Here is an 8,064-nt window from a genome sequence, read left to right as displayed (position 1 = left end):
GTTAGCGGGAAAATTACAACAGGACCCAATACCCGCCTCGAGACGAGTCGAGGGGTATTTTGGGTATTAGGCTTTTAATTGAGTTGTTGGGTAATGGAAATAAATAGTTGGAGATATATTTGAAGTTAGGGAGTTTAGGAGGAAATACTGGGGAATTTGACCATTTTGCCCTTGAGGACGATTTTGGTACCCCTAGCCTCGGGATTACCTTAAGTCACTTAAGTCTTAGGAAACAAAAGACAATGTTTACCCAAAAAAGATTCACTTGATGACATGGCAAGATTGGTATGCACTTGAGATTCGCGTGACTATTTAAGTGGTTATGTTTTGGTCGACCATCGACCAGAGGAGAATTCGTACTGCAGAGGGCATGTTTCATAGGCGACCAGATCTGGTCACAATATATCAGATATTTTCTAAGGATATTTGATCTTGCATTTATGTAAAAAATGGAATTTCAATTATTATTCAGATATGTTTGTATTAAATGTAATCAAGGCACATCGGCCCATAAGTAGATCCTTGAGCCTATAAATAAGACTAAAAGGGCTCATGAGAGAGATCTTTAGGGACTGAGAGAGAAAACTATTGTTTTTACACAATTATTTGTATCTATTACTAAGCTTGTGAAACTTGGTAAACCATTTTTTACTGATCGTAGGTTCTCATTACATTAATAAGAACACTAAGTGGACGTAGGTCTTTACCATCACTTGGGGCCAAACCACACTAAATCCTTGTGTCATTCATCTTCTTTACTTGAATTCATCTAATTTCCATCGTTTTACTTGACTCCGTGTCGTTGACCGAATCAAGGGTCAACAGACAAAAACACTTAGAAGCTATAATTGACCGACTTACACTCTCTCCCTCATTCTCTTTCTCTCTAAGTTGCTTTAAATTAGTTTCTTGGGAAAATTAAGAGGATTTTGGCTAGACACCAAAGGATTGAAGGCTTGGGATTGGAATTGAATAGCTTGTAACTAGATGAACTTCACTCATAGCTAAGGTAACCATTCAAACTCTCTATTATAATTGAATTTTTGTAGGATCCATAGCTGTTTTGAGGTGTTCTTGAACCTTTTAGCTCAAGAATTGAAAGTGGTGTTTGATGAGTTTTAAGATTGGATTTTTGTTGGGTTTTGCTGCTGGGAAGATGTTAGAATTGATGTGGGCATTGAATTATGGTTTTGGGGTGAAATTGGGTTAGTTTGGATTGAATTTGGATGTTGGAAAGTGTGAAAAATCTAGGTTCGCGGGGCCCAGTCGCGGCTTGGTTCTTGAGGGGCCGTGACTCAGCTTGAACCCAGGGCCTTGGGAAGTCTCTATCTGGGAGGCGCTCCATGACCCTCAAGGGTAAGTCGTAACCCTCGTCCCTTTGACAGAGGGGGAGGCTGTTGAGTAGGAGGGGCGCGCCGCGACACTCACGGTCAGGTCGTGGCCCGCCTGGGTATTTTTGGCCATGGGGAGTTTTTAAAAATGGGAAATTTTTCCTTAGGGCTCGGGATCGATTCCAGTACCCGGTTTAGTGGAACTCAAGGCCCTGGAGGCTAGGACCTAGTCTAGAAGACTTTATTTGCTCATTATTGATGGAATCCTATAATATGGTTGTGACTAGGTTATCGCTAGGGGCTCGGAACCGGGATCGTGCTCAAGGGTCGTTCTTATTTACGCTATACTCAAACTTGAGGGAAGAAAACTGCACCCAATCGTGTTATATATGATCAGGGCTTGGCCTGACTATTATCAATTATCAAGACTAGGGCTTGGGCCCCGAGGACATTCATGTTTAATGATAAAAGAGATTATCGAAATAAAATAACATGTTTTTCTTGTGGAGAAATAGGACACGTCTCTACTAGTTGCAGAAAGAAAAATAATAATTTTAGTGGAGAAGCAATGCTAGTAGATCAATTTAATATGGATTTCCTTAATGTTGAAGACGATATGTCTGATACAGAAAGTATTTATAGTATAGAAGAAATAGACCTAGACCAAATTATAGAAGAACAAAATAATAGTTCAGATGAAGAAGAATACCCTGTTAATATAAATCAAGAATATGAAATATTAAATGAATTCATAGATATTGGAGAATGTGTACATAACTAGGAAATAAATAAGGGAAACTTAGGAAGAGCATGTAGTAATTGTAAATTCTACCCCAGCTATAATAAAAGAGCAAAATGTAGTAACTGTTTTGAAGAAATGTGCATTAAGTATATATATATAATTATATAGTTAGAAATGTCAAATATAGTAGATCTATAATAAATGTTATGTTATAATGTTAGAAGATTAATACATATATGTATATAATAGTATATATTATATAATTAGATATGTCAAATATAGTAGACTGGTAATAAATGTTATGTTATAGTGTTAGAAAATTAATACGTATAAGTGAAATATGTATATAATAATATATATTATATAGTTAGATAAGTCCATTATAGTAGACTATTTATGTTATATTGTTAGTAGTTTAATACGTATAAGTGAAATATGTATATAATAATATATATTATATAGTTAGATAAGTCAATTATAGTAGGCTATTTATGTTATAGTGTTAGTAGTTGAATACGTTGTATATATCAGATGTATGCTAATAATCAGTGATATTTATGACTGTCTGATTTCTACTTTTGAAAATGTCACTTTTAATACTTTCTAATAAAGTTATTTGACCAGATATAAATTTATAGCTAATATTATATTCTTCGTTTAATAACTGGATATGATGTTCGTCAAAAACGTTTACTATATTTTGTGATAAATTATCAAACTGATTATCTAAGCTTTCTTTTAGTTCATTTATTAATATATCTATATTATCACTATCTATACTGAGTTGACAGAGTTTATTTGTATATTTTTCTATGTCTCTAGGTACGTTCATAGATTCCCGGTATTTTTAGTTTATAATAACTTCTTATATATAGTTTATAATTGATTATAAAAATAGTTGTTCTTATAGATATGAAAAAGGCTTGGGTTTTGAGAATAAACTTTATATTCATATGATAGTAGAGGGTGGATGGAATATTTTTACTGAAACTGCAATTCTCCTGAAAAATCTTCTTATCATGTAAATTTATTATTTTCTCATATAAAAGGTGACGTATCTATGCATATTCATATCTAGGGTGAACTTCAACACAACTTTTAACAAGCCTATCAACACGAGTCTTTCTAGCATGCTTTGTCCTCACTCGCATGCTTCCTGGGAAAACTTCCCAGGAGGTCACCCATCATGAGATTACTCCAGGTCAAGCATGCTTAACTTTGGAGTTTTTAAGTGATGGGCTATTGAAAAGAAGATGCATCTTGTTGGGATAGGTAGTACCCATCAATCCATTTAAGCCATCTTCAACTATGTAGTCCCATACCTACACAATCTTAGAATCATCACACTTGACCTTCCCTAGGCGATGTGGGATTGCATAGCTTTCTACCCTGTCTTTCGCCCTATGGATCATAGGATTTTGACTCTCACACCAAGTATGGTATCAACTTCTCCAAGATCTTTCACATTGAAGGTTGATGATGGAAACATCTTTGTTTCTACTATCCCTTTCATGTTATTACTTAAGATAAGCATGTCATCCACATAGAGACAAACAGTGATCACATATCCCGTACAAGTTTTGTAATACAAACACTTGTCTCCATTTTTATGTCTAAACCCATTCAACATAATGGCTTGATCGAATTTCTCATGTCATTGCTTTGGAGCTTGTTACAATCCATATAAGGATTTTACAAGTCTACACACTTTATGTTAATACTTTGGTAGGAAAAACCCTTCAAGTTGTTCCATATAGACCTCCTCATTGAGGTCACCATTAAGGAATGTCGTCTTGACACCCATTTGATGAACATAAAAGTTGTGTATAGAAGCCAAGGCGAACAAAATTCTTATACAAGTTATTCTTGCAACAGGTGCATAGGTATCGAAATAATAAATACCCTCCTTTTGCCTAAACCCTTTAGCTACTAATCTAGTTTTAAAGGTTTGGATAGTGCCGTCAGTGTGGTATTTTCTCCTAAATACCCACTTAGACCCAATTGGCTTAGACCCTGGTGGGAGGTCTACCAATTACCAAGTGTTATTAGAAAGAATGGAACTCATCTCATCATTGATGGCTTCTTTAAAAAATGCAACATCTATGGATTGCATGACTTCTCTATAAGTCTTAGGATCATCCTCAATGAGAAGTACAATTGGAATTTTCCTAATGACTTCTTCTCTATTTCATTCTACCATGCAGAATGAAATTCATTGAGAATCTATCTCATCTAATCCTAGACTTTTATCTTTTCAAACCCTTTGATTTCTTCTAATTTCAATGGGTTGCTATATATTCTTGTGAGAATTCTCCCCTTGAGAATTATTTTTAGAAGAAGATGCTTAAGAATTGTTCTCATATAACAAATTCTCCTTTAGAGAGTTTGAAGCTTGAGAATTTTTGTCACATAACATGTTCTCAAAGAAATCAACTTCCCTCGATTCTATCACAACATTATACTCTAGGTCTAATAAGCTTTACTATTGTTGGTATAACCAACAAAAGCACTGGTTATGGCTCTTGAACCTAACTTTGTTCTATTAGGCTTGTTTTTCTTGCAATATGCAAGACACCCCATTATTTGAAGTACCCTATATTGGGTTTTCTTCCTTTCCGTAACTCATATGGAGATATCTCATTTTTCTTCATCAGTATTCGATTAAAAATGTGACAAGCGGTTAATAACGCTTCACCCCATAAGTTGAAGTTCAACTTAGAAAACACCAACATAGAATATATCATTTCTAGATAAGTCCTATTTTTCCTTTCGGCAACACCATTGTGCTGTGCTGTATATGGTGCGGTGCACTCATGAATTATGCCATTTTTTTCACAAAATGCATTGAATTCATTTGAGAAGTACTCACATCCTCTATCACTTCTTAGCACCTTAATCTTTTTATTAAGTTGATTTTAAACTTCTAGTTTATAAACTTTAAAAGCATCAAAAGTCTTATCTTTATGCTTTAAAAGAAATACACAGGTATATCTACTAAAATCATCTATAAAAGTAAGAAAATACCTTTTACCACCTATAGTTAAAACACCATTTAATTCACAAAGATCACTATGGATTAAACCAAGTAAATTAGATGATCTTTCTACACTAGGAATCAAAAGTCTCATCTTTATGCTTTAAAAGAAATACATAGGTATATCTACTAAAATCATCTAAAAAAGTAAGAAAATACATTTTATCACCTCCAGTTAAAACACCATTTAATTCACAAAGATCACAATGGATTAAATCAAGTAAATTAGATGATCTTTCTACACTAGAAAATGGTTTCTTTCTCATTTTTGCTTTAACACATGTTTCGCATTTTCCATAGTTTTTACTGTTGCATGAAATCATACCACATTTTACTATTCTTTTCATGGTTGAAAAACATATATGAGATAGTCTAAGATGCCACAAAAATAAAGAATCATACTCAACAATCTAAGTGGAATTAGCATCTTTATTGATAACATTGAAAGTTACATCATTGGTGCAAAACTTAACCACACCTTCACAAGAGCACCCCTTTCCCAAAAATACATTGGACTTGGTAAGAATAAGTTTACCGGACTCAAAAATGCCTTAATGCTGGGCTTGCCAAGCAAATCTCCACTTACCAAATTTCTACTCATTTTAGGAACATAAAGCACATTCACTAATGCGACCTTGTTGGAGTTGAAAAAGACTTCAATGGTACCTTTTCCAAGTACATTGGATTTGCCCTCATTGCCCATTTGAATTTCATGGTTGCCCTTTGACTCTTCAAAGGTCTTGAACAATGATTTGTCACTAGTGATATGGACGGTGGAACATCTGTCATACCACCGACCCTTCAACTTGCCTTGGATTGCATTCACCTCACTAAGGGTAGCAACTATATTCTCCTCTTGAGTTGCATTCACCTTAGGTCCTTGTTGGTCTTTTCTATGCCTACATTCTGTAGCATAGTGACATTTTTTCCCTCACACAAAGCAAGGGCCTTTCCAGCCCTTAAACTTGTTTGGGTTGGTTTTTGGACCAAAAAGTTTCTCATTACCCTTCTTGCCTTTCCCTTTATTTTTGGAAAGTTTTGGTTGTGACACCGCATTTGCTTTGGAAGTCTCTCCGTTAGACCCCTCGACAAGTTTATCTCTACATATCGATTCCTCCTCGATTCGAATATGTTTTTGGATTTCCTCCAAAGAATAATCCTCACTTTTATGAAGGATTATTTTCCTATAGCTCCTCCAAGTTGGTGGTAATTTTGCCACTATTGCATCAACTTGAAAGGCCTTAGGAAGCTCAATCTTCAAAACTTTCAATCTGTTAAAAAATATTTAAAGCACATGAATTTGAGGAAGAATAGGTTTATCACCAAAAAAATTGAAATCAAAGTATTGAGAAATCAAAATATTTTTGGTACCTTCCTGTTCTGCTTTGAATTTTTTTCTCAAGTGCATCCTAAATCTCCTTCGTTGACTTGGTCTCGGTATAGAGGTCATAGAACCTATCAAACAGGGCGTTGAGGATATGGCCCCTAAAAAGAAGATTGTCCTCCTTTCTCTTGCTTCTTTTCTCCACCATCTCGAGAGTGTCTTTGTCGGATAGCCCCAGGAGGGGTTCAAGGGTTGACTCTAGGATATAGGCGATCTTGAGAGTTGTCATGAGGAATCTCACTCTTGCCACCAAGTGAAATTGGATCCATCCAACCTATCCAACCTCACTAGGTCCTTGTTCATGTTCTTGAAGGTCTCACCTTCCATTATAACAAACAAAGGATAAGCTTTTGAATGTTAGAGATATATATATATTGCCTCATTGGAAAAAAGTAAGACCCCTAACAACTTGAAGCAAAAGAATACAAAAGACAAAGTGATTGATTAAATAAGTTACAACTTTATGGCAAAAAATACATGTAAATATAGAAAGATGTAGAAGAAGAGAGTATAGAAAATACAACTCTATAAAAAAGTGATACAAATAAACTAGAGGATAAAGAACAAGAGATATAGATGGAAGTAAAACTCTATAGAATAAAGATACAACTAAATATGTAAATAGACAAATAAAGAGATGAAGATAAAAAGCAATTGAAGAAAAGAAGAATAAGAACAAAAACAAACGCTTTCACTCACACAACCAAAGTGAAGAGCATTGGGGATCACCAACTTGAACAAGGTTTACAACCTTTGTCAAAAAGCTTATTTCCCCTATCTCAAGCACTAAGGGAGTCTCTCAAATGGAAATAACTCTCTGAAATAAACAAGCCTCTAGGTGATTTTCTTGCCAAGTGCTCTAGTGGATAGAAAATAGCGTGTATTGCAAGTGAGCAATAGACTCCTATTTATAGAGTTTTAGGACACCATTTGAATTTAAAATTCCATCAACCCCATGGATGTTACCAATGTTTAATTGAATGTTTATGGAATTAAAAATGAGTTTTGGAAGTTACATGAGTTGTTAGAATCATTCAAAATTTAAAAAGAAAATTGGGTTTGGCTGTCAGCTTCACTGGGCGCGGCCAGAGCTATTCCTGGCCGTGGCCATCAGTCACTGTTCCCCAGGCCATCACCAGGAACACTTGTGGCTACGACCACAACCCAATTTTAGCTCATTATTTTGTGCAATTTCTAAACGGCTCTATACTTTTCCCACATGACTTTTTAACCTCCAAACACATTATGGGGGTTAAAATCATGCATTCAACAACCATATCACTGGCTTTGACAAATTCAAATCAAATGCGTAACATTAAATTTACACATTATTGGGTAATATTTTGGGGTTACAAACTTGTAACTAAATTTGTAACCCCAAATATGTTACATATTTGAATATTCCTATTATCCAAACGAATGTAACTCTCATTTTATATGTTACCATATGTAATACACATTGTCACCTTATTTAATCTAAATATCATACTAGATAAATAATATAACACTAAATAAATGTGAACAATTTATATATTTCTTCTATATAAAATATGTGTAGATAATATAAATTTTT

The sequence above is a fragment of the Humulus lupulus genome, chromosome 9 (assembly GCF_963169125.1).
Source record: "Humulus lupulus chromosome 9, drHumLupu1.1, whole genome shotgun sequence".
Classification (NCBI taxonomy): Eukaryota; Viridiplantae; Streptophyta; class Magnoliopsida; order Rosales; family Cannabaceae; genus Humulus; species Humulus lupulus.
Note: the sequence above shows the minus strand (reverse complement) of the source record.